The sequence below is a fragment of the Microtus pennsylvanicus genome, chromosome 2, assembly GCF_037038515.1.
Source record: "Microtus pennsylvanicus isolate mMicPen1 chromosome 2, mMicPen1.hap1, whole genome shotgun sequence".
Lineage (NCBI taxonomy): Eukaryota > Metazoa > Chordata > Mammalia > Rodentia > Cricetidae > Microtus > Microtus pennsylvanicus.
This window is the reverse complement of record NC_134580.1, coordinates 16,569,282-16,596,253: the sequence shown is the minus strand read 5'-3', so window position 1 is coordinate 16,596,253 and position 26,972 is coordinate 16,569,282.

Genomic DNA, 26,972 nt, shown 5'->3' with positions numbered 1-26,972 from the left:
TTTTTTATAATTAAGACTTAATTTATGATCTAGATTGGAATTCATTTTGGATAAAGTTCAATGGGCCTCTGAGAAATGTGTGCAGAAGTCTTTGAAGTCCATTTACCCAGGGTACAGTTTCACTCTAAAATTTTTGTGTCAAATTTTTGGCTGGATGATCTGTTGGTAAGAATATAGTATTGCATTTAGACCTGCCTGTATGAGTATAACTAGTTATGTTTGTTTTGTGACATGGGACTCACCAATGTGTTTATATACTGGCACATATTCATAATCATCATCTCCTCTTGGTAGGATGTCCCTTTATTGATACAAAGCGACTTCTATACATCTGCTAAACATTGGCTTGAAGCCTACTTTATAGTACATGAGCATAGCTACTCCTGTTTGGTCCTAGTTTTGAGTCCCTTGGAATATTGTTCACTATGCTCTTATTTAATCAGGGTGTGATTTTTGTCAATTAGTTATGCTTCTTTCAAACAACAATATCTTTTTTTAAAATCAGCTATTCTGTGTCTTTTGATTGGAGAGTTCAGACTGTTTATGTTTAGGGCTATTACTGAGAACTATTTACTGATTCCTGTAATTTTGTTGGCCTTACTCCTGGTTGGTTTGAATAATGTTTTTCCTTATTACCCTATTTATTTTAAGTATTTTCTGGTTTACAGGGTTGGACATTCTTTATTCTTTCTTACACCTTGTTTATTTATCCATTGTTTCCTGAACTTTATGTGATTATCTTTCCTCTTGAGTGATTCATTTAAGTATCATGGGAAATTGTGTCTTAATGGTCACAAGCTGCTTTAATTTGTGTTTACCTTGAAAGGCTTTTGTTTATCCATTAATTTAAGAAATAACTTTGCAGGCTGATAATAGGAGCTGCCAGGTATTCACTTTGAAATCTCAAAACCTCATTCTGCTGTGTGATTTTTCCTTGGGAGAAGTGAAAAAATGTCTGTAGACATCAGACCAAAGTGATGATTCCAGAATTCTTCTTGGTGAGCCAGTTAACTCCCAGCTTGACTTACAGATGACTCTATAGGTCAGTAGCCTATGCAATCTATCAGTTACTTATATAACCCTGAGGAGGAGATTGTGAACCTGGTCAGTTTCAGGAATTTTCTGAACCTTCTGAATTGTTTTACTTCTTGAATCTCAGGAGCCACCCCCTTCCCTCCAGGTTATATTTTCTCAATTCAGAGAAAATTAAAAAAATAAAAAACACATTGAATGTTTCTCCAGATTTTAAGATTCTGTTATGGGGTCAGGATATACTTCTGTCTTTGCTTTTTTTTTCCCCAGTGAGTTTGTATTTCTCTCTTTCAAATTATAACATTAGTTTTTTTTTCTATTTTTGTCTTAGAATTGTAACTACAATGATGTGCCACAGACAGTCATGTCTATTTGGAGTTATAAATGCTTTCTCCTTTGGATGTCTGTATTTTTCCTTAGATGGGAAAGTTTTTGTTATAGTTCTGTTGAACAGGTTTTCTGTGCTTTTAGTTTATATCTCATTTCCTTTTACTGCAAAGATTCTTAGGTTTGGTCTCTTGATCTTTACACCAGATTTCTTGCAGCTTGGGATCTTCATATTTCCCCTGTGCTTTATTGAAATTATTTCCTTTAACTCATTTTCCATGCCTGACATTCTGCCTCCTTCCACTTCTAGTCATATACCTGAAGGCATCTAAGTCAGCAGCATGCATCAACATTATTTCCTGTTTATGTTTGGTACCAGTACTCACAACAGACAAGATACAGTACTAACCCAGATACCCAACACTGGCTGAATTTTTAAAACATGGTATACAAGCACAGTGGAGTTTTATTCATCTGTAATAATAAAATTTTGTAGTTTGCAGGAAAATGGGTGGTTCCACTTAATATATTCTATTGGTGATGCTTTGCAAAAATTCAATATATTGAGTTTTATTTCTAACATTTCTGTTTTCCTTTGCTTCTGCTTAATTCCCCTAGAATCTACATTTGCTTGATGAATTTATCATGTATGCTTCAGGCTTGCTGGGGTTCTGAATTAACTACCTTATTTCATTCATCTTCTCTTTTGAATTCTCTTTGAGGTCATGGACTTCTGAAACATTTTTATAGCATTTCAACAATTTTTGCACCTTAGGATTTGATTATTGAAGAATTGTGAGTTTTGGAAGCTCTCTATCACATTTTTGTAAAAACCACCTTTGTGTTTCTAAGTTGTGATTTGTGCATGTTAAGATGGATGTTTCTGACATTTTGATTTTGGGTTTTTCTTAGTGAGCATCCTCTCTCAAAACTTCAATCTCCATGACCAATCAGAACAGGGAAAACAAACCACTAGAATGATAACAGCACACAAAACCTTCAGGCTGATGTTGTATGTGGGCTGAGGCCAGTATGGTAAGAGGTCCATTGTCAGCTCTGGATCTGTGTTCATGTGAGAGTCTTCCAGTCTTTGCAAACCATACACTGGACTTTACAACTTTTAGGCACTTGCTCTAGAGGTTGCCTGCTTTTTTACTAAGGAGAGACAAATACTTAAGTCAAGGCATAGCCTTCAAGTACACTGGGAGTGGGGGAGAGCAAAATGGATTGGTCTCTTAGGCCCAGAAGTGGGGAGACAGCTTCAGAAACCAAGAAAGCTGTGATCTGTAAACTCAAGGCTCTCAGCTTTCATGGTACCCTTCAAATGATGAGGTTTGCTCTTCTCCACAGAGACCAAGACCCTCTGCATCCTTCACACCTAAGCTTTCTGCTGTTTACCCTTCCCCATGAGTCTATGTTTGATCTGTCCTTCTCCCCAATGGCTTCTTGTGTGTGCATCCAATCCCAGTATGGCAACTTGGTGTCCCTTTCAGTAGCTGCTTGTTTTGAAAGCTTCAGACTAGCTCAGTCCCTAAGAATGTTCTCCCTTTCAAAATGGTTCCTGGTTTTATCACCCAGAGGCACTGTCATATCAAATGCCCCCACAGCTGTTGTGACCTGGTGGCTGGGACTGCCAGTTGCTGCCACCAGGATCACTTTCTGGTTGTGATTCAGCTCTCTCTGGTCCCAGAGAGCCAGGCCTGGGGCTGGAGGCGGCTTCCCACTTTGGTATACATGGCCTTTCTGTTTTTCCGGGCTCTCCAGTCACTATTGCCTCTTTGGCGGTTCCTATTTAGTTTCATCTCTTTCTGTCACCCAAGCATGGTCTGTCCTTGCTAACTTGACTTTTCAGTCACAGAGGCACATGGAACCCCAGAAGAGGTTTTTTATGGGAACAGAAAGCTGTTGAAAGTGCACTCACAGGAGAAATCCTGGAAAGGACAAAGTCCTGAGTGGCTCACTTTCTCTAGCTGGGCCCCGCCTCCTGCATTTCACCATCTCTCTCTACTGCCATTGCATGACCCATTAAGAATTAATCAGTGCTTCCAGACAGAGAGCTCTCATGACAACCTCTCTCTGCAAATACCCTCACAGATATGCCTGGAGTTGTGCTCAGTTAATTCTCTGGGTGTTTCTTAACCCAATGAACTTGACAAAGTCAAAGCTACCAAGATCCAGAGATGAACCTGGGTCTTCTCCAGCCTCCTCATGTCATGGTCGCGAAACTCACAGACCACACGGGTGTCCAGTCATTTTATAGACCAGGAAATCAAGTTTCAGGCACCAGCCATGTCCTGTGTGAATCCTCTGACAGTGACCATAAACCTTGACTCATCCAGATGGGTCTGACCCTAGCAGGTCACTAGGCATAGGAGTCTTCCTCTGTTGTGGTCACACCAAAATAAACTCCACAGCAGCATGTAGGGTCCGGCTGTGTCTGCTCTTCCTCTGTCTGAGGATCAGCTTCATGACTAATGAACCTTCAAATTCGTGGAGTGCTCACATCCCAGCCTTTCTTAACACCCCAAGTCCGAACTTCCACGCCTCTCATTGTCTCTTCCTTCCAGACTGTGAGGACCCAAGAAGAATCACGTGATTGTGGATATCATAGAATTTGTCTCTCACTGTCTGAGTTTGAGACTAAGTGTGGTTAAGACTGTACTCCCTCCAGAAACTCCAAGGGAAAAAATATTTCCTGCACCTCCAAACTCTCGGTAGCCCCAGTGTCCTTGTTTTACCGACATATCACTCCAGTCCCAAGGTGTCTGCAGGTTATTTCTGCCATGGGTAGTGACAGACTGAGTACCGTATCTCCCAGTATGCCACCCACAGTCATTCTGATCAGAGCACAAAGGGGACATTGGGTACTAGCTTGTTTTCTGCCCAGATCGCAGAGAGATCACTGGGTGCCAGCTTTATGGAAGTTTTCTTTGGCATCTACACGACTTTATAGTCTAGAGTTGATGAGGCTCCCATTTTCCCCAGTCAAGGGCTCCACCCTCTTATCATATTCCACACTCTCTGAGCATCTTCAGCACCCTGTATGGAAGCACAGATAGATGCAAATGATACACAAGCATAGATAGGTGCAAATGATACACAAGCATAGATAGGTGCAAATGATACACAAGCATAGATAGATGTGCAAATGATACACAAGCATAGATAGATGTGCAAATGATACACAAGCATAGATAGGTGCAAATGATACACAAGCATAGATAGATGTGCAAATGATACACAAGCATAGATAGATGTGCAAATGATACACAAGCATATATAGATGTGAAAATGATACACAAGCATAGATAGATGTGCAAATGATACACAAGCATAGATAGATGTGCAAATGATACACAAGCATAGATAGATGCAAATGATACACAAGCATAGATAGGTGCAAATGATACACAAGCATAGATAGATGTGCAAATGATACACAAGCATAGATAGGTGCAAATGATACACAAGCATAGATAGATGTGCAAATGATACACAAGCATAGATAGATGTGCAAATGATACACAAGCATAGATAGATGTGCAAATGATACACAAGCATAGATAGATGCAAATGATACACAAGCATAGATAGATGTGCAAATGATACACAAGCATAGATAGGTGCAAATGATACACAAGCATAGATAGATGTGCAAATGATACACAAGCATAGATAGATGTGCAAATGATACACAAGCATAGATAGGTGCAAATGATACACAAGCATAGATAGATGTGCAAATGATACACAAGCATAGATAGGTGCAAATGATACACAAGCATAGATAGATGTGCAAATGATACACAAGCATAGATAGGTGCAAATGATACACAAGCATAGATAGGTGCAAATGATACACAAGCATAGATAGATGTGCAAATGATACACAAGCATAAATAGGTGCAAATGATACACAAGCATAGATAGATGTGCAAATGATACACAAGCATAGATAGATGTGCAAATGATACACAAGCATAGATAGATGTGCAAATGATACACAAGCATAGATAGATGCAAATGATACACAAGCATAGATAGATGTGCAAATGATACACAAGCATAGATAGGTGCAAATGATACACAAGCATAGATAGATGTGCAAATGATACACAAGCATAGATAGATGTGCAAATGATACACAAGCATAGATAGGTGCAAATGATACACAAGCATAGATAGATGTGCAAATGATACACAAGCATAGATAGGTGCAAATGATACACAAGCATAGATAGATGTGCAAATGATACACAAGCATAGATAGGTGCAAATGATACACAAGCATAGATAGATGTGCAAATGATACACAAGCATAGATAGGTGCAAATGATACACAAGCATAGATAGGTGCAAAGGATACACAAGCATAGATAGGTGCAAATGATACACAAGCATAGACAGATGTGCAAATGATACACAAGCATAGATAGATGTGCAAATGATACACAAGCATAGATAGATGTGCAAATGATACACAAGCATAGATAGGTGCAAATGATACACAAGCATAGATAGATGTGCAAATGATACACAAGCATAGATAGATGTGCAAATGATACACAAGCATAGATAGGTGCAAATGATACACAAGCATAGATAGATGTGCAAATGATACACAAGCATAGATAGATGTGCAAATGATACACAAGCATAGATAGATGTGCAAATGATACACAAGCATAGATAGATGTGCAAATGATACACAAGCATAGATAGATGTGCAAATGATACACAAGCATAGATAGATGTGCAAATGATACACAAGCATAGATAGATGTGCAAATGATACACAAGCATAGATAGATGTGCAAATGATACACAAGCATAGATAGGTGCAAATGATACACAAGCATAGATAGATGTGCAAATGATACACAAGCATAGATAGGTGCAAATGATACACAAGCATAGATAGATGTGCAAATGATACACAAGCATAGATAGATGTGCAAATGATACACAAGCATAGATAGATGTGCAAATGATAAACAAGCATAGATAGGTGCAAATGATACACAAGCATAGATAGATGTGCAAATGATACACAAGCATAGATAGGTGCAAATGATACACAAGCATAGATAGGTGCAAATGATACACAAGCATAGATAGGTGCAAATGATACACAAGCATAGATAGATGTGCAAATGATACACAAGCATAGATAGATGTGCAAATGATACACAAGCATAGATAGGTGCAAATGATACACAAGCATAGACAGGTGCAAATGATACACAAGCATAGATAGATGTGCAAATGATACACAAGCATAGATAGATGTGCAAATGATACACAAGCATAGATAGATGTGCAAATGATACACAAGCATAGATAGATGTGCAAATGATACACAAGCATAGATAGATGTGCAAATGATACACAAGCATAGATAGGTGCAGATGATACACAAGCATAGATAGATGTGCAAATGATACACAAGCATAGATAGGTGCAAATGATACACAAGCATAGATAGATGTGCAAATGACACACAAGCATAGATAGATGTGCAAATGATACACAAGCATAGATAGATGTGCAAATGATACACAAGCATAGATAGGTGCAAATGATACACAAGCATAGATAGATGTGCAAATTATACACAAGCATAGATAGGTGCAAATGATACACAAGCATAGATAGGTGCAAATGATACATAAGCATAGATAGGTGCAAATGATACACAAGCATAGATAGATGTGCAAATGATACACAAGCATAGATAGATGTGCAAATGATACACAAGCATAGATAGGTGCAAATGATACACAAGCATAGATAGGTGCAAATGATACACAAGCATAGATAGATGTGCAAATGATACACAAGCATAGATAGGTGCAAATGATACACAAGCATAGATAGATGTGCAAATGACACACAAGCATAGATAGATGTGCAAATGATACACAAGCATAGATAGATGTGCAAATGATACACAAGCATAGATAGATGTGCAAATGATACACAAGCATAGATAGATGTGCAAATGATACACAAGCATAGATAGATGTGCAAATGATACACAAGCATAGATAGATGTGCAAATGATACACAAGCATAGATAGGTGCAAATGATACACAAGCATAGATAGATGTGCAATTGATACACAAGCATAGATAGGTGCAAATGATACACAAGCATAGATAGATGTGCAAATGATACACAAGCATAGATAGATGTGCAAATGATACACAAGCATAGATAGATGTGCAAATGATACACAAGCATAGATAGGTGCAAATGATACACAAGCATAGATAGATGTGCAAATGATACACAAGCATAGATAGGTGCAAATGATACACAAGCATAGATAGATGTGCAAATGATACACAAGCATAGATAGATGTGCAAATGATACACAAGCATAGATAGGTGCAAATGATACACAAGCATAGATAGATGTGCAAATGATACACAAGCATAGATAGGTGCAAATGATACACAAGCATAGATAGATGTGCAAATGATACACAAGCATAGATAGGTGTGCAAATGATACACAAGCATAGATAGATGTGCAAATGATACACAAGCATAGATAGATGTGCAAATGATACACAAGCATAGATAGATGTGCAAATGATACACAAGCATAGATAGATGTGCAAATGATACACAAGCATAGATAGGTGCAAATGATACACAAGCATAGATAGATGTGCAAATGATACACAAGCATAGATAGGTGCAAATGATACACAAGCATAGATAGGTGCAAATGATACACAAGCATAGATAGATGTGCAAATGATACACAAGCATAGATAGATGTGCAAATGATACACAAGCATAGATAGGTGCAAATGATACACAAGCATAGATAGATGTGCAAATGATACACAAGCATAGATAGGTGCAAATGATACACAAGCATAGATAGATGTGCAAATGATACACAAGCATAGATAGATGTGCAAATGATACACAAGCATAGATAGATGTGCAAATGATACACAAGCATAGATAGGTGCAAATGATACACAAGCATAGATAGATGTGCAAATGATACACAAGCATAGATAGATGTGCAAATGATACACAAGCATATATAGATGTGCAAATGATACACAAGCATAGATAGATGTGCAAATGATACACAAGCATAGATAGATGTGCAAATGATACACAAGCATAGATAGATGCAAATGATACACAAGCATAGATAGGTGCAAATGATACACAAGCATAGATAGATGTGCAAATGATACACAAGCATAGATAGGTGCAAATGATACACAAGCATAGATAGATGTGCAAATGATACACAAGCATAGATAGATGTGCAAATGATACACAAGCATAGATAGATGTGCAAATGATACACAAGCATAGATAGATGCAAATGATACACAAGCATAGATAGATGTGCAAATGATACACAAGCATAGATAGGTGCAAATGATACACAAGCATAGATAGATGTGCAAATGATACACAAGCATAGATAGATGTGCAAATGATACACAAGCATAGATAGATGTGCAAATGATACACAAGCATAGATAGATGTGCAAATGATACACAAGCATAGATAGGTGCAAATGATACACAAGCATAGATAGATGTGCAAATGATACACAAGCATAGATAGGTGCAAATGATACACAAGCATAGATAGGTGCAAATGATACACAAGCATAGATAGATGTGCAAATGATACACAAGCATAGATAGATGTGCAAATGATACACAAGCATAGATAGGTGCAAATGATACACAAGCATAGATAGGTGCAAATGATACACAAGCATAGATAGATGTGCAAATGATACACAAGCATAGATAGATGTGCAAATGATACACAAGCATAAATAGGTGCAAATGATACACAAGCATAGATAGATGTGCAAATGATACACAAGCATAGATAGATGTGCAAATGATACACAAGCATAGATAGATGTGCAAATGATACACAAGCATAGATAGATGCAAATGATACACAAGCATAGATAGATGTGCAAATGATACACAAGCATAGATAGGTGCAAATGATACACAAGCATAGATAGATGTGCAAATGATACACAAGCATAGATAGATGTGCAAATGATACACAAGCATAGATAGGTGCAAATGATACACAAGCATAGATAGATGTGCAAATGATACACAAGCATAGATAGGTGCAAATGATACACAAGCATAGATAGATGTGCAAATGATACACAAGCATAGATAGGTGCAAATGATACACAAGCATAGATAGATGTGCAAATGATACACAAGCATAGATAGGTGCAAATGATACACAAGCATAGATAGGTGCAAAGGATACACAAGCATAGATAGGTGCAAATGATACACAAGCATAGACAGATGTGCAAATGATACACAAGCATAGATAGATGTGCAAATGATACACAAGCATAGATAGATGTGCAAATGATACACAAGCATAGATAGGTGCAAATGATACACAAGCATAGATAGATGTGCAAATGATACACAAGCATAGATAGATGTGCAAATGATACACAAGCATAGATAGGTGCAAATGATACACAAGCATAGATAGATGTGCAAATGATACACAAGCATAGATAGATGTGCAAATGATACACAAGCATAGATAGATGTGCAAATGATACACAAGCATAGATAGATGTGCAAATGATACACAAGCATAGATAGATGTGCAAATGATACACAAGCATAGATAGATGTGCAAATGATACACAAGCATAGATAGATGTGCAAATGATACACAAGCATAGATAGATGTGCAAATGATACACAAGCATAGATAGGTGCAAATGATACACAAGCATAGATAGATGTGCAAATGATACACAAGCATAGATAGGTGCAAATGATACACAAGCATAGATAGATGTGCAAATGATACACAAGCATAGATAGATGTGCAAATGATACACAAGCATAGATAGATGTGCAAATGATAAACAAGCATAGATAGGTGCAAATGATACACAAGCATAGATAGATGTGCAAATGATACACAAGCATAGATAGGTGCAAATGATACACAAGCATAGATAGGTGCAAATGATACACAAGCATAGATAGGTGCAAATGATACACAAGCATAGATAGATGTGCAAATGATACACAAGCATAGATAGATGTGCAAATGATACACAAGCATAGATAGGTGCAAATGATACACAAGCATAGACAGGTGCAAATGATACACAAGCATAGATAGATGTGCAAATGATACACAAGCATAGATAGATGTGCAAATGATACACAAGCATAGATAGATGTGCAAATGATACACAAGCATAGATAGATGTGCAAATGATACACAAGCATAGATAGATGTGCAAATGATACACAAGCATAGATAGGTGCAGATGATACACAAGCATAGATAGATGTGCAAATGATACACAAGCATAGATAGGTGCAAATGATACACAAGCATAGATAGATGTGCAAATGACACACAAGCATAGATAGATGTGCAAATGATACACAAGCATAGATAGATGCAAATGATACACAAGCATAGATAGGTGCAAATGATACACAAGCATAGATAGATGTGCAAATGATACACAAGCATAGATAGGTGCAAATGATACACAAGCATAGATAGGTGCAAATGATACATAAGCATAGATAGGTGCAAATGATACACAAGCATAGATAGATGTGCAAATGATACACAAGCATAGATAGATGTGCAAATGATACACAAGCATAGATAGGTGCAAATGATACACAAGCATAGATAGGTGCAAATGATACACAAGCATAGATAGATGTGCAAATGATACACAAGCATAGATAGGTGCAAATGATACACAAGCATAGATAGATGTGCAAATGACACACAAGCATAGATAGATGTGCAAATGATACACAAGCATAGATAGATGTGCAAATGATACACAAGCATAGATAGATGTGCAAATGATACACAAGCATAGATAGATGTGCAAATGATACACAAGCATAGATAGATGTGCAAATGATACACAAGCATAGATAGATGTGCAAATGATACACAAGCATAGATAGGTGCAAATGATACACAAGCATAGATAGATGTGCAATTGATACACAAGCATAGATAGGTGCAAATGATACACAAGCATAGATAGATGTGCAAATGATACACAAGCATAGATAGATGTGCAAATGATACACAAGCATAGATAGATGTGCAAATGATACACAAGCATAGATAGGTGCAAATGATACACAAGCATAGATAGATGTGCAAATGATACACAAGCATAGATAGGTGCAAATGATACACAAGCATAGATAGATGTGCAAATGATACACAAGCATAGATAGATGTGCAAATGATACACAAGCATAGATAGGTGCAAATGATACACAAGCATAGATAGATGTGCAAATGATACATAAGCATAGATAGGTGCAAATGATACACAAGCATAGATAGATGTGCAAATGATACACAAGCATAGATAGGTGTGCAAATGATACACAAGCATAGATAGATGTGCAAATGATACACAAGCATAGATAGGTGCAAATGATACACAAGCATAGATAGATGTGCAAATGATACACAAGCATAGATAGATGTGCAAATGATACACAAGCATAGATAGGTGCAAATGATACACAAGCATAGATAGATGTGCAAATGATACACAAGCATAGATAGGTGCAAATGATACACAAGCATAGATAGGTGCAAATGATACACAAGCATAGATAGATGTGCAAATGATACACAAGCATAGATAGATGTGCAAATGATACACAAGCATAGATAGGTGCAAATGATACACAAGCATAGATAGATGTGCAAATGATACACAAGCATAGATAGGTGCAAATGATACACAAGCATAGATAGATGTGCAAATGATACACAAGCATAGATAGATGTGCAAATGATACACAAGCATAGATAGGTGCAAATGATACACAAGCATAGATAGATGTGCAAATGATACACAAGCATAGATAGGTGCAAATGATACACAAGCATAGATAGATGTGCAAATGATACACAAGCATAGATAGGTGCAAATGATACACAAGCATAGATAGATGCAAATAATACACAAGCATAGATAGGTGCAAATGATACACAAGCATAGATAGATGTGCAAATGATACACCAGCATAGATAGATGTGCAAATGATACACAAGCATAGATAGGTGCAAATGATACACAAGCATAGATAGATGTGCAAATGATACACAAGCATAGATAGATGTGCAAATGATACACAAGCATAGATAGGTGCAAATGATACACAAGCATAGATAGATGTGCAAATGATACACAAGCATAGATAGGTGCAAATGATACACAAGCATAGATAGATGTGCAAATGATACACAAGCATAGATAGATGTGCAAATGATACACAAGCATAGATAGATGTGCAAATGATACACAAGCATAGATAGGTGCAAATGATACACAAGCATAGATAGATGTGCAAATGATACACAAGCATAGATAGGTGCAAATGATACACAAGCATAGATAGGTGCAAATGATACACAAGCATAGATAGATGTGCAAATGATACACAAGCATAGATAGATGTGCAAATGATACACAAGCATAGATAGGTGCAAATGATACACAAGCATAGATAGATGTGCAAATGATACACAAGCATAGATAGATGTGCAAATGATACACAAGCATAGATAGATGTGCAAATGATACACAAGCATAGATAGATGCAAATGATACACAAGCATCGATAGATGTGCAAATGATACACAAGCATAGATAGGTGCAAATGATACACAAGCATAGATAGATGTGCAAATGATACACAAGCATAGATAGATGTGCAAATGATACACAAGCATAGATAGATGTGCAAATGATACACAAGCATAGATAGGTGCAAATGATACACAAGCATAGATAGATGTGCAAATGATACACAAGCATAGATAGGTGCAAATGATACACAAGCATAGATAGGTGCAAATGATACACAAGCATAGATAGGTGCAAATGATACACAAGCATAGATAGATGTGCAAATGATACACAAGCATAGATAGATGTGCAAATGATACACAAGCATAGATAGGTGCAAATGATACACAAGCATAGATAGGTGCAAATGATACACAAGCAATGGCATTCTTAGCCTCTAAGAGACCTGGCACAAATTGGACATGTGGGTGGGTAACCCCTGGGTCTCTATGTTGGAGATACTCAGAGGCCATCCAAGGATACATCACTATGGCTGGGGCATCAGGGAGGGGGATAAGCCCTTGGCTAGAATAAATGCCCATTACATTGAAGCTGAAGCTGGCAGGGAAGGGATTTCTTAAGCTAGTCTAGGTCTTACCTGTGGAGTGGCTAACAAACTTACAAAGGTGCTGCGATTGTCCAGACCTGACACCCAGTAATGAAATGGCTGTGGAAAAGCAGATCATCATCACCAAGGACTCGAGAGCATTGTTTTATGAAGTTCTGCAGGACATTGTCTCACCTGGGGAGGGGAATGATAGAGCTCTTGCTGGGGTCCCTTACAACTTCCTGAGCACCTCAGTTGCCTTCATAAAAACTTAACTAAAAGATGTTGAAATCAGACCTGGGCACAGTGTCTCACTTGAAGCAATCTAAAGGGTGGTTCCACTTCAGAAGAGTGTCCTGGGCATCTGGCTTGGGGGATGATGCAGGTTTTAAATATACAACCATGCAAATAATCACATCAGTTGCTGAAAACAATATGCTGTTTACCTGACACCCAAGCTTAAGAGAGAATCCTGTGCTGTACTGGGGAATCCTGTTTCATAGGCACATGTCTAGCCAATCACCCAACATAAGCAAATCAATAGACAATAAACACATGCTGCAGTCAGTGGTAGTGTTGGGGAGGACTTCACCTGGGTGGGAGGGAGTACGGGGATGTGCATGCGTGTACATATACACCTGTGTATGCACACATATCTGCATGGTACTTGTATGTGTGAATGAGTTTAGTCATGTGCGCCAGGGGAGTGTGAGTTACCTGTGCTCCTAAGTGAGGTACTTTACTCCCAAGGACGCGACACCTGCAGCCCCTCCAGGGCCAGGCTCATCAGCTCATAGGATGGATGTGTCTGTGGCTGGAGAGTCTTCTTGGACAGGCCGAGGCTGAGCAGGAGCCACCCTGATGAGCAGGGCTTTGCCAAGTTGAAAGATGCCAGAATGAGTCACATCGGGGGAGATGAGAACACAGGACAAGGGAGATGCTGATGACCACCAGGTGTCTCAAAGTCCAGCAGCTTGGCCTGGCAGGCAGCCTGGACCTGCCTGGACCTTTCTTGGACCTCCAGGACTATGTGGTGGCTCTCCATGAGCCAGTGTGCTCAGACCCAGCAGCCTCCGTGACCTTGATAGAGATGTTTGCTCTGCCTGCAGTCATATTCAATCCAGAGCCTGATCCATGGGCTCCAAGGGGGCACTTCTAACAACCTAACAGAACTGTGTGAAAGCTGGTGATTGAACTGCTTGGAGTAGTGAGGAGGGGCCAGCTCTGTGCCCTGGTAGCAACTGTGTATTGAACAGGGTACATGCAGGGGGCACACTGGGGTATCGGTTCAGCTAGAAGGGAGCATTTAAGGGAGCATAGGGGGATTGAGGAGGAAGCTTGCAGAGTGAATAATAATGTTTGGTGTCTGTCATTCCTGCCAGGATTCTAGGGTGTGGACTGTCTATCCCAGGGAGACACAGGACAGAATGTGAGGAGCTGCTGGCTTGACCGGGACACCCTGGATGCAGCTGGTTCGATTTGATGCACAGCTCTCTGCCAGGCCAGTCCGTGCCTGTAGTTCAAAGGCACAGGCTTCCTCTCACACACATAGTGACAATGGCTCTCTAACACAGGCACACTACCAGCTTGTCCTAGGAAGCATTGGGTTTGTGTTACACCTACTCCTAGCCCTACAGTCTCCCCCTAAGCAACCATCCCTTGCGTATGCCGGCATCTGCATGGCTCCTTGGTCATGATGTAGGCCAGTGAATTGTCGGCTAGAAGCGACCTTGCTCTGGCTTCAGCTCATCTCCTTTGCCCCAGCTGCATCCCTCCCCAGGGAATCTCACTCTAGAGAGATGCTCCTCATAAAATACTGGTCTGAATTCTCCAGGAAACTTCAAGAGGGCCCAGGTGACTGAAGACGCAGTCTTTCCTGTAGTCTCTGCCACCAACAAGTAAAACTGGTCAGTGAGTTCCAGCCTCATCTATCAGGAATGGAAGCCCAGCCTCTTGAGCTCGACCCTTCCAGGGCTCAGGTCTTCATATCAGATCTGTTGGCTCTAGTTCAGTGCTGAGACCCCAGGCTCCACCCCTGCCTCTCATGCACTTTCCTGTCTCATATCTACCTCTCCCACACCTGTGTCTCCTATGGCTCCTAGGCTCGTCTTTCTCCTTTCAGATCATTTTTCTCTGAGCACAAGCGAGACTGCATTGCCTTTGTTTCCCTTCTTCTTTCTGGACATGATTATTTCCCATGATTGTTGTCTTATACTCTAGGCCTTGGAGAAGTTATATCTTAATGATGGGACTCAGGAGAGACACGAGGTTTTTAGGTAAGTGGAAGGCTAAATCCCATGTCTGGGTCTCTCTGTCTTGTTCCCCCATCACATGGCTGCAGAGTCCTCAGCACCACCCCACAACAATGGATACATCCTAATAGGGAGATTGAGACAGGGCTCCTGGGGCCTGACCAGAGCCAAGCAACACCGGGATCAGCACTGGGATCAGAACATCAGGGCTTTGAGAGAATCATGGGATTTCTTCCTTATAGGGGTTTCTGGTCCAGAGGGAAGGGGCGAGAAGAGTCTGATGAGTCTAAGCAGAAAATGGGAGATGCTAGGCGGTTCTGTAGACACTGGACAGAGGGGCTCCAGAGCACACGTGCCGTTTTCCAGATGGGTGTCAGAGCCAGGTTGGGACACTGACACTGGCTTAAGGAGCTGGAACTGAAGCTAGTCTGTCATAGCTGGCTGTGGTATTCTCATCCTGCGTGTTGATCCCTTATAAAGCCCCAAGGACAGGCAGAGACAAGAGTGTGACTCACAGAGGCAGATCCAGGGTGCGGGGTCTTAGCCCCTGATGTAGAAGCATGTTATCGTGGGACGATCTACTGACAGGCAGTTTGGAGTGTCAGGCCACTGCGGGGGGATGTTCTGACAGAGAAGATGAAGGGAAGCTGTGTCATGCTTACACAGGTATCCAGCCCCATAGCCCTTAGGGTGCTAGAGAGAGATATGATATTTATGGCATGGGACATTAAGGTGCAGGTGAGGTCACTGAGCAGACGAGATGTAGGAAAGAAACCAGAGGTGTCAGGTCACATTGTCCTAAGCTCATGTTCCTTATTTCCAAACTCTAAAAACCTGTAGATGCCCTGGGCCTGGCTCTCCTCACCTGTCTTCTACCTTGCTAAAAGAATACCAACTGTCCTAGAGATCTGCACCTCTACGTGTTGAAGGTGCTCTCCTGCCCATGGGATATGTCATTATTTTAATTAAGAATATACCAAGGCTAGAGAGATGGCTCAGGAGTTAAGAGCACTTGCTGTTATTACAGAAGATCTGAGTTTGGTTTCTAATACCCATATTGCGCAGTTCACAGCTGCCTGTAAGTCCAGCTGCAGGGCATCCATGCTCTCTTCTGGCCTCCACAGCCACACGCATGCACACGCACATGTGTCATACGCACAGAGAGACAGATGAACACAACACACACAGGCGTGCATAAATAAAAAAATAAAAATAAATATTTAAACCAAAGCCAAGAAAACATATTCTCTAGGTCTTAGTTACTATGGAGACTGGCACACATCCTTAAATAGAAGCTTCATTGGTGACATTTGCCCCCGCTGTCCAGCCCTCTCCTGCCACACCTGGGCATCTGAGGGAGGTCTCCCTTCCCACTTGTCAGCATGCTAATTTTGTTCTCCTTTCCTGTGAGGTACACAATGCAGGGCGCCTTCATTTGCATAATTTGTGCTGGGATATCAGCTTGGTGCAGCCAGCCTGCTCCCCAGCAATCCCATCCAGATTGGAGCCGCGGCAGCTGCAATCTATCATGCTTGGACTCCGGCCTGCGAGCTGGTGACGGCTGTCCACTCTCAGGGACTGGCCCGGCCCAAGCCCCAGTGAGAGCAGTGATTGATTAACGCGCACAAGCCGAATTACTCTCTGTAATGGTGATGAATACAGCCCGGCCTTTCTGGCAATGATGGTTGTTTATCCATTTTCAGACCCACGAACAGCAATCAAGTTTCCTCAGCCGGTTATTAATTACCACACAGCCCTTCGGTGGGGAGATGCAGCTTTCTTTCCAGGGGTCCCATCTGTCATGGGGAAGTTGCGAGGGCAGGCCTGCATGGAGTCTCTCCCCGAGAAAAGAATCTTCCCAATACAAGCATCCCAATGTCAAGTGGGTTCTTACTGTGGATTCTGAGATCATCATACACAGGCGCCTGCTTCAGATGGAGAGCCGGATGCTGCTGACTGCGGTGGGAAAGGAGCTCACTGGGCTATGGGCCATGCACACCTGGTGGGGGACTTACATGGCCCCTGGATTGCAAGCCATCATGGCTGTTTTTTGGACTGAGATTCCTGGCCTTGTTAACTGGCCTACCCAGCCCTCCCCTGATAGGCCTGCTCCTGGCTTTTTTTCTTCAGGTCTATACCAACAAGGTTCTCTTGGTGCCCTGGATAACAATCAAAGACCGTGGGCAGTTTTCCTTTGGAAGAAGGCAAATCTTATTAAAACTGCTCTTAAGTTAGGGGTATGGCTCAGTCAATAGAGCACTAGCCTAGCCTACACAAACCCATGGGCTGAATTCTTGATACTATTTGAGCTGCGTTTGGTGGTTCCTGGCTGTAATCCCAGCACTTAGGAGGTAGAGGCAAGAGGATCAGAACTTTGAGGTCATCCTTGGTTAACACACTGAGTTTAAGAGTAGCCTGAGTCACATGAGACCCTTTCTTAAAACAGAAACCTTTCTTCCCCTTACAGGTGGGGAAACTGAGTCACAGCTCCAGGAAATTTCTTGTATTTGAGACTTGCCTTGCATGGGACATCTCCAGTTATTCTCTGTGCAGGTTCCCATCAGGAGGGCGGAGGACTCTTCACAGAGACATGGAATCCAGCCTCATCTGGACCTTTGGGGACATCCCTGCTCCCCCTGTGTCTGTCTGATGAAATCACCGCTCTGAGGTCTCATGACGTTCTGCTTGTCTGGATAAAGGAAGCACTCTGAGGAGCCCAGGAGGCTCAGGAAGTAACCATCTCTCTCCTGTACTGAGGAACCCTAGATCCTAGGCAATGAACTCTGTCCTGGAAGGTCTGCTCCAGGCTGTGGGTGAGGTAAGCGGGGAGAAGCATTCAGAGTGTTTGTCCCAGTCATTATGAATTGTTCTCGTTCTCAGAAGATGCATTTCTTTCCCCAAACACTATCTGCAAGGAGACATAAGGAGTGTCTACTTATCGTAAAGCCACGCTCTGGGGGAGCATGATGTATGAAAATGAGGATCTACACGGCAGATACGTTTAGGGGACATTATTCATCTTGCGGAGAAGCCAAGGAATCTGTCTTGCAAGAGGACACACAGGTTTTCCTCAAAGGCAGCTGTCCCGTGCATGCAAATATTTATTTAAAAATTCAAATATTCCTTGAAGTGGGATTACTCAGAGGACAGACGGCAGACCTGGAAGTTCCAGAGCTTCTACACAAGAATCAATCTGTTGATGGACAGATAGAAATTGCCGAGAGAGTTCTCAGCGGCATGATGCTATAGGCTACAGGAGGGCCTAGACAGATCTGAGTAGGGTTTAGTTGGGGATGGTATAACAAGTCTGGGCTGGTAGGTCTTGGTTAAACCCTGAGCCTGGAGAACTACAGCCAAGAAAACCAAGAGTGGCACCTGCTTGAAGCAGTCTGGAGGGGCAGGGGTAGGGGACAGCTGCGGAAGAGAATTGGGCTGGCAGAACTGGGTTTGGCCTTCTTGCCATGATGCCCAGTGAACTAGTTTCAGGCCTGCAGACAGGAGGGGACTCTGCGAAGGTCTGCAAAGATCAGGGACAGTGCGGAGATGGAGAAGTTGCTTCAGGGACTGCCTGAGCCTCAGCTGGAACTTCCAGGCTATCTCCCACTGCTCCTGTGGGCTACAAGCAAAGGTCCCAGAAAGTCAGGGAAGGTTCTTGCTATGAACCTGCAAGCTCTAAATTGTCACCAGGTGATGAAAGGCAGAAAAAGTCTCACAAATAAATGGCATGGGCTGGACTATGGTTGGCCCACAGAGGGCTTTGCTGAGTCGTGCATTCAATCACTCCTGGGATTCTTATTAGAAAAACTCCAAGCCTGGCAGAATAAAGCACAGGAAAAAAATGGGGTGCTAACCTGTTGGGGTCCTTTCTTAGGGGGCTATCAGCATACACCCATGTCTGTCTTGGTTTGCCATGTGATAAGCAAAGCAGAACAGGGGTTTCAGGGGGACAAATAAGACATACCAGCTGTTCTGTCACACAGATGTGACCCCTGAGAGCCTATAAGACTTGTGTGTGGCTTATGGCAAGACCCTAAGGTAGAAAAAGATCACTTCTACAAAGATCTGCAAGATCCAACACTCTGACAGCTTGGGGGACACTTGGAGACAGGGTAAGAGCGTTGGATCCGTAATGAGGAAGGGCCGGAGTGACAGCCTGACACTGCTTGATCTAATGTTCTTTGTGGCTTCCGTGACAGCTGTGGGAACAGCAGTGATAGTGGAGACGGGACGGGTGAGGTGTAGGATTTCCTGCCTCCTCCAGGAAACAGAGACTGTTGGAGCTGGGAGGATGCATGGATGGGTTTGGGAGGATTTAGGGAAGGGCTTGGGAGTAATGCAGGCCTGTGGAATCAGGAGGTGAAGGCCATGATTAGGCGTTGAGTTGATACTAACAGCCCCGTAGGAAAGCTCAGAAGCCTCTGTGGGCTGATGAAGACACCAGCTGGCATATTGATATTTCAATCTGCATCTTCAAGAAGACATCAGGCTCATAAGAAGGTGCTTCCAGATCAGATGGAACCACACTGATGGTTAGAACAAGAATTGAGGAGATGCCCTACTCTAAAGAACCACACTCTGGACTCGAGAAGGACCTGGGTGTATGGTCTAGGCTTTCCTTACCAGAGCCAAGAAAATAAAATATGACATTCCCAGAAAGTAAGTGACTCTGGGACAATTCCAACCTGTGGGCCACCTGAATGGGGCACAGGATAGAGAATATTGTGTGGATTAAAACAAGGACACTCCCTTGGGTAATGAGATGTTAAACTTACCTTGACTGGCTATAGAATCACCATAGGAACACACGTTGCCATAGAGGTTTAAGTGAGGAGGGAAGACCCACCCTGACTGTGGGAAGCATCATCCTACCGACTGAGGTCCCAGACTGACTTAAAAGGAGATGAAAAAGGAGGAGGAGGAAGAAGAGGAGGAGAGGAAGAGGGGGAAGATGAGAGAGGAGGAGGAAGAAGATGGAGAGGAGCAAGGGGAAGAGGAGGGGGAGTAAAGGAGAGGGGGAAGAACAGGGAGAAGAGGAGGGGGAAGAAAAGAGGGAGGAGAAGGGAGAGAGGGAGGAGAGAAAAGAGGAGAAAGAGGAAGGGGAGAAGGGGGAGAATGAGAGAGGATGAGGAACAGGGAGAGGAGGGGGAGGGGGAGGACAAGAGGGAGGAACCGGGAGAGGGGAAGGAGGGAGAAGAAGAGGAGACGGAGGAGGATGGAAGCTAACATTCTATGCCCTTTGCATCCTGGTCTGTGAAACAAGGAGGTATGGACTCAGCAGAGGCTGCTTTCCCTGCTGTACCAAACTTGAGTCAGAACCGACTCTTTCCCTCTTAACTGATTTCTTGTTAGGCATTTGGTCACATCACTGAGAAAATAACCAGTACTGGGGCAGTCGCATCAAGCACACGGCTGGCTGGGTGTGCCTGGCAATCCCAAAGGGCTTTGCTCTGGGTCTTGATCCATTTCCAGTGGAGAGTAGGGCAAGTTCCGTTTGAATTCTGAGCTTTTATTTATCTATTAGTTAGTTACATATTTTATTTTTATCAAATATCATAGATCTGTGTGTGTGTATGTGTGCGCGCGCACGCAAGTGTGCATGCGGGCCATTTGATCTCCTCAGCAGGAGGTCTGCTCTCAACTGTTTTTTTTTTTTTTTTGTCAAGATAGGGTTTCTCTGTGTAACAGCTCTGGCTGTTCTAAAATTTGTTTTGTAGACCAGGCTGGCTTCAAACTCACAGAGATTCACCTGCCTCTGCCTCCCTAGTGCTGGGATTACAGGTGAGTGCCACCACTGCCTGCCTCTGCCTCCCTAGTGTTGGGATTACAGGTGAGTGCCACCACTGCCTGCCTCTGCCTCCCTAGTGTTGGGATTACAGGTGAGTGCCACCACTGCCTGCCTCTGCCTCCCTAGTGTTGGGATTACAGGTGTGTGCCACCACTGCCTGCCTCTGCCTCCCTAGTGTTGGGATTACAGGTGAGTGCCACCACTGCCTGCCTCTGCCTCCCTAGTGTTGGGATTACTGGTGTGTGCCACCACTGCCTGGCTCTGCCTCCCGAGTGCTGGGATTACAGGTGTGTGCCACCACTGCCTGGCTCTGCCTCCCGAGTGCTGGGATTACTGGTGTGTGCCACCACTGCCTGGCTCTGCCTCCCGAGTGCTGGGATTACTGGTGTGTGCCACCACTGCCTGGCTCTGCCTCCCGAGTGCTGGGATTACAGGTGTGTGCCACCACTGCCTGGCTCTGCCTCCCTAGTGCTGGGATTACAGGTGTGTGCCACCACTGCCTGGCTCTGCCTCCCTAGTGCTGGGATTACTGGTGTGTGCCATCACCGCTTGGCTGTGCTCTCAACATTCTTAATCCCCACCTTTCCCCGATCATTGCAATGCTCAAGGCCCAGGCTCATGGGGCTGTGCCCTCCTGCTAGCCGTACTGTGATATTAGATAGGGCTACCCTCTAGATCCTGATAGACCCAGATTTCCTTAGCATCCGTGTTTCTTTTTCTCATCAATTCTAGTTCCCTGGGTTCCCTTTGTAAGTGGAGCATGCTCAGCCCCAAATCCTTCCTCCAGCAGCTGAAGACGCCTGGTGCCCCCATAGGCAGAGGGTGGTGGAAGGCACAGCTGGACTCTTATTTTCCAGAGGCTTAAAGGAATGTCCGCATGGCTCATGACAGACAGCTGCAGACTCAGAGCTAAGCAGAAGCTTCCCAAGAGCCTCCTTCCTGTCTATTTTTGAGTTCCTATGACCTGTCTTTCAATTATTTTTCCTTGTACTGTTCTTGATATCATCCTCAGTGCTTCCCGTGGCTTCTGGTGCTCCCAGAACATCAAGGAGGACATCATGGCCTTGGGGCTACAGCCGTGTGGGGCCAGTGGGTAACATAACAAGGGGTTCAGCAAGTGGAAGCCTCTTTTGTAAGGTGGTCAAAGACACACAACAGTGGCAGAATAGAAAACTCCACCACTCTGGAAATGTTCTTCCCCTACTCACACCCCAGGATCCACAAGAACCTTCTGAATCTGTCCCGCATTCTGCACTCCATATTTGTGACAACCTGGATCTTGCCAGCTAAGAATCTGGGTAGGGTTGGCAGCTGCAGGAAGAGTATGAGCTTTGAACCTGTGAAGGGGACCTCGGGGAAACTGCACTGGCAAACTTTAAGGATGTCCATGCAAATGTACAAGATGTAAGAGATACACTTAGAGCAGGGCCCTAGCCGATGTCACTGCAGGGGCAGAAGACAGTTTAGGCACTTCTCAACAGAATGTCAGTATTTGGTGCCAGGTACCTGCAAACAGAAACCCAGCAGTGTGAGCCCTGGAGGAGCAATGAGCAGTGTTTATAGGGGTGCTGTGATGGGCGTGTGATGATCACATTGGGGCTCCCCAGATCCCCAGACTCCAGAACTCTGCTATGCTTGCTCGTCTTTCTTTGAACCTGCTCCTGGATGTTGCCCTGTCATGGCCTGTGCAAGTTCACCCATCTTTCTCCTTACCCTTCCTGCTAAGGATTGTGGGTATATTTTCCCCAAACACAAAACATACTACAACATACTGTATACATCACAAACTCCACATGCCACACACACAAAAGACACAGGCATGAACCCCCACATGCACACACACAACATACAGTACCTCATATGTCATACAACATATATACCACACATAAACCACACACCTCATACACCACACACAAGGCATATTACAGAAAGCACACAAATGACATACACACCACTACCATGCACAGAGTACACACACCACATACCGCACACACTGCACACACTCACCCTTCCTGTCTGCCTCCTTGGTAGGCTCTGCTTTGGCTGCTCATGATTTGGAAATGTCTTCAGTACTCTTTCTACAAGAAAAATCTTCCTTTTTTCCCTTTTCCCTCCCTCCCCCCCTCCCGCTTAATTTCAAATCTAACTCTCGTGAACCAGACCTAGCATTTCTCTTGCTGTGGACACTGGTGTGGTCTGCCGGACAGGCATGCTGTCACGGCGTCTGCCACGACTATGTACAGGGTTTGTTCTGGCACTGTGTGGCTGTGTTTCTAGAAGACAGCTCAAAACGCCTGTTGTCAGTTTGGAATGTCCACATGATGTCAAGACTCTTCCAGAATCCCCTCCCTACACGGAGTTCTGCCCTGCAGGGAATGGTGGTGATCTTCTGAGCACAATACCAGGTCTCTCATTTTCCAGTTATCTCTGGACAGCACCTGTGACATCACACTCAAGTCCCCTTCTGCAAGCCCTATTTGTCATGACTTTTCATCTTGCTTTTTGTGTGACTTTTTTTTTCCCTTTCTGAGACAGGGTCTCATGTACCCCTGGCTGGCTTTGAACTTGTGTAGCTGAGGGTAAACTTGAACTCCCGATCTTCCTGCCTCTGTTTCCAGAAAGCTGGGATCACAGGTCATGCAACTGTACCACGTGTACGCAGTGCTAGGTGTAGAACTCAGGGCCCCCACCTCAGTCTCTTCACTCATGACTTGGGAACATTTTTTTCTTCCTTGTCTCAAGTGTTAATCTGGCTTCTTTCCTGTACCGTGACATTTCCTCTTTGCTGTCTCTTTCTGACATGTTTACCACAGTATTTTCCTCCCCTGCCTGGAATCAGGGCTGCTGGCGACTTTATGGTTTCAGTTCAGGCTTGGTAAAGCTACTCATATGCAGCAACAAGTCTCTTCATATCTGCTCCTCACCGTGTGTCCTTGTTCCTTTCTGCCGTGCCCTGGCGGCTCCTTGAGTGCTGTGTCCTCACCTCCCACAATCTCAGCAGCATTTTCTCTTCTTGTTTTGCTGCTCTTCGTTGGCTTTGCAGCCAACAGCACCCACCATGAAGCCATTTCCAGTCCATCCAAATGCCTGCCTTCTCCCACCTTCCTGCAATTCTCCCGGGTGTGCTGGACTGAGGGTAGCACTCTGGGGTGGTGCCTGGCTCTACTCCTTCAAATCTGGCTTGAGATGGGCAATGCAGGCTGGGTTTCAGCCGTCTCAGGACACCCCACCGAAGGGAACAGGAGCGAACAGGGTGGGGCTCCTTGTTCTGCTATCCCCTTTACCCAGGAAGACCCCTGTGTGCAGGCAAGGTCTTAGAGGGTGAGAGCCTGCACCAGGTGGAGCCATTCCTCCTGTCATGGTATCGATCCCCATAGCCCCCCCCCACACACACACATATGCGCTAGGGACATAGACCTAATGCAGCTGTCTTGATTCCCTACCCCGTTCTGTTTACTCCATACTTGGAGATTCGGTGTCCAACTTCCTGTAAAGGTGCCCCCCCCAGTCGTATGCCCATCCCAACTGGCTCTGGGCATGTACGCAGGACCCTTTCAAATAAATACACCATGATGAATCTAGCACCTGTTTTCTCTTCTCGGAGAAATACGAGGCAGTGACAGCCAGGCCCAGTGCTGGGGAAACTGAGGCACTCAGGACCTTCTTATGTAAGAATAACTGGCCCATGGTTGTCCTCTCTCAGACAGCACAATGATGTAGGGAGTGGGATGGGGACCAGAACTAAGCAGGGGTTAAGGACATCCTGCTGACCGTTCGGACACTAAGGTTAAGAGCTCACCTTGGACTGTCAGGCTCTCACCCTAAAGACTGGAAAGGCGTCACGGTGGCTTCTGGCCAAGATTCCACTGTGGCCTCTCCCTTGACTCCTGGTTCTTCTCCTCCTCTTGGGACCTTGATGATGTATTCTGGTTAATTTTCTCTTGTCAGCTTGACACAAGCTAAGGTTTACTAGATAGAGGGACTCTCAATTAAGAAAGAGGTCTGTAGACAAGTCTGTAGGGGCATTTTCCTGGCTCGTGATTGATGTGGAAGATCCCAGTCTGATGTGGGCTGTGCCACCTCTGGACACTTATATAAGAGAGCACACTGAGCAATGGGAACAGGCTAGCGAGCCGTGTTCATGGCTTCTGCTTTAGTTCCTATCTCTAATTTCTTGTCCCAACTTCCCTCTGGGCAGGCTATAAGACATAGCATCAAACAACCTTCCTCAGGGTGCTTTGGTCATGGTGGTTTATGACATTGACAGACAGCAGACTAGAACATGAAGAGAGCGGCTTCTCTTCATCACAGACCAGCCCCAGGCCCAAATAGTTGCAGCCGCTCCAGCGCTAAATGCAAACAGGGCCTCTCTTGGGGCAAAATGCAGACGCTTCCTGCATATGGAGTTCTAGGCTCTCACCCCAAGGGTTTGAGGCACGAGCACACATGCCCTGCTGGCAAGAGAGAATGAACAGCATTTGCTGGAGGAAGCCAGAGGCAAAAGCAGAAAGGATTTACTATGAGGCATGTGGATTCTGGGTACCACACAAAGGTGCACTCTGGCCACCCACCTTATAGTCCCCTAGGAGACAGGAGAGGCTCTGACAGGAGCTGCTCTTTTGTAGCTCTGGAGATGGGAAGGGACCATGAATGGACGGCACCTTTCGTTGCACTGTGTCCCATGACATTCTGCTGAAAGATAAACCTGCCTACATTCCCAAAGGCCCCCAAACCAGCCAGCCATGTGTCCCTGCGAAGGAAGGCTGGATGTCCCACTGATGCCACTCAGACAAGGCCACCGTGTGAGGGGAGTGTCTCAAGGCATGGCGGAATATGAGGGCATCTGTCTTCTCACCTGGCATGTCCATCACGACCTGTCAGACCAGAGCAGGGCTTTCTGCTTAACTCCTGCTGGAGAACATACCACACCTAACAGTCTGGGAGTCCAGCTTGTGCTCTTTTCTGCTTGGGGCTACACTAAACAAGTCCACACCACAGCCTAGTCCATGCAGGCTGAAAAGCCATCCTCGGTCATCCTGGGTCACATGATCTTCTGCCGTCCGAGACACACCCAGAACACAAGCAGCCTTTTTCATGTCAGTGGTCCCAGCTTGGGGGAACCACTGTCAGTCTTCAGCCTGAGAGAGGCCTGGGCCACCTGGGGCTCCTCATCCTCTACTGGGAAGAGCCCAGAGGTGGGGGTTCTCCTGGGTGAGGCTGGGAGATCTGGGGGAAGGGAAGTGGGGAGGAGCGGTGGCAGAGAGGGTACGGAGTTAAAATTGGATTTCTGCTCAGATTGATCATCTAATGTGATAGAAAAATATAC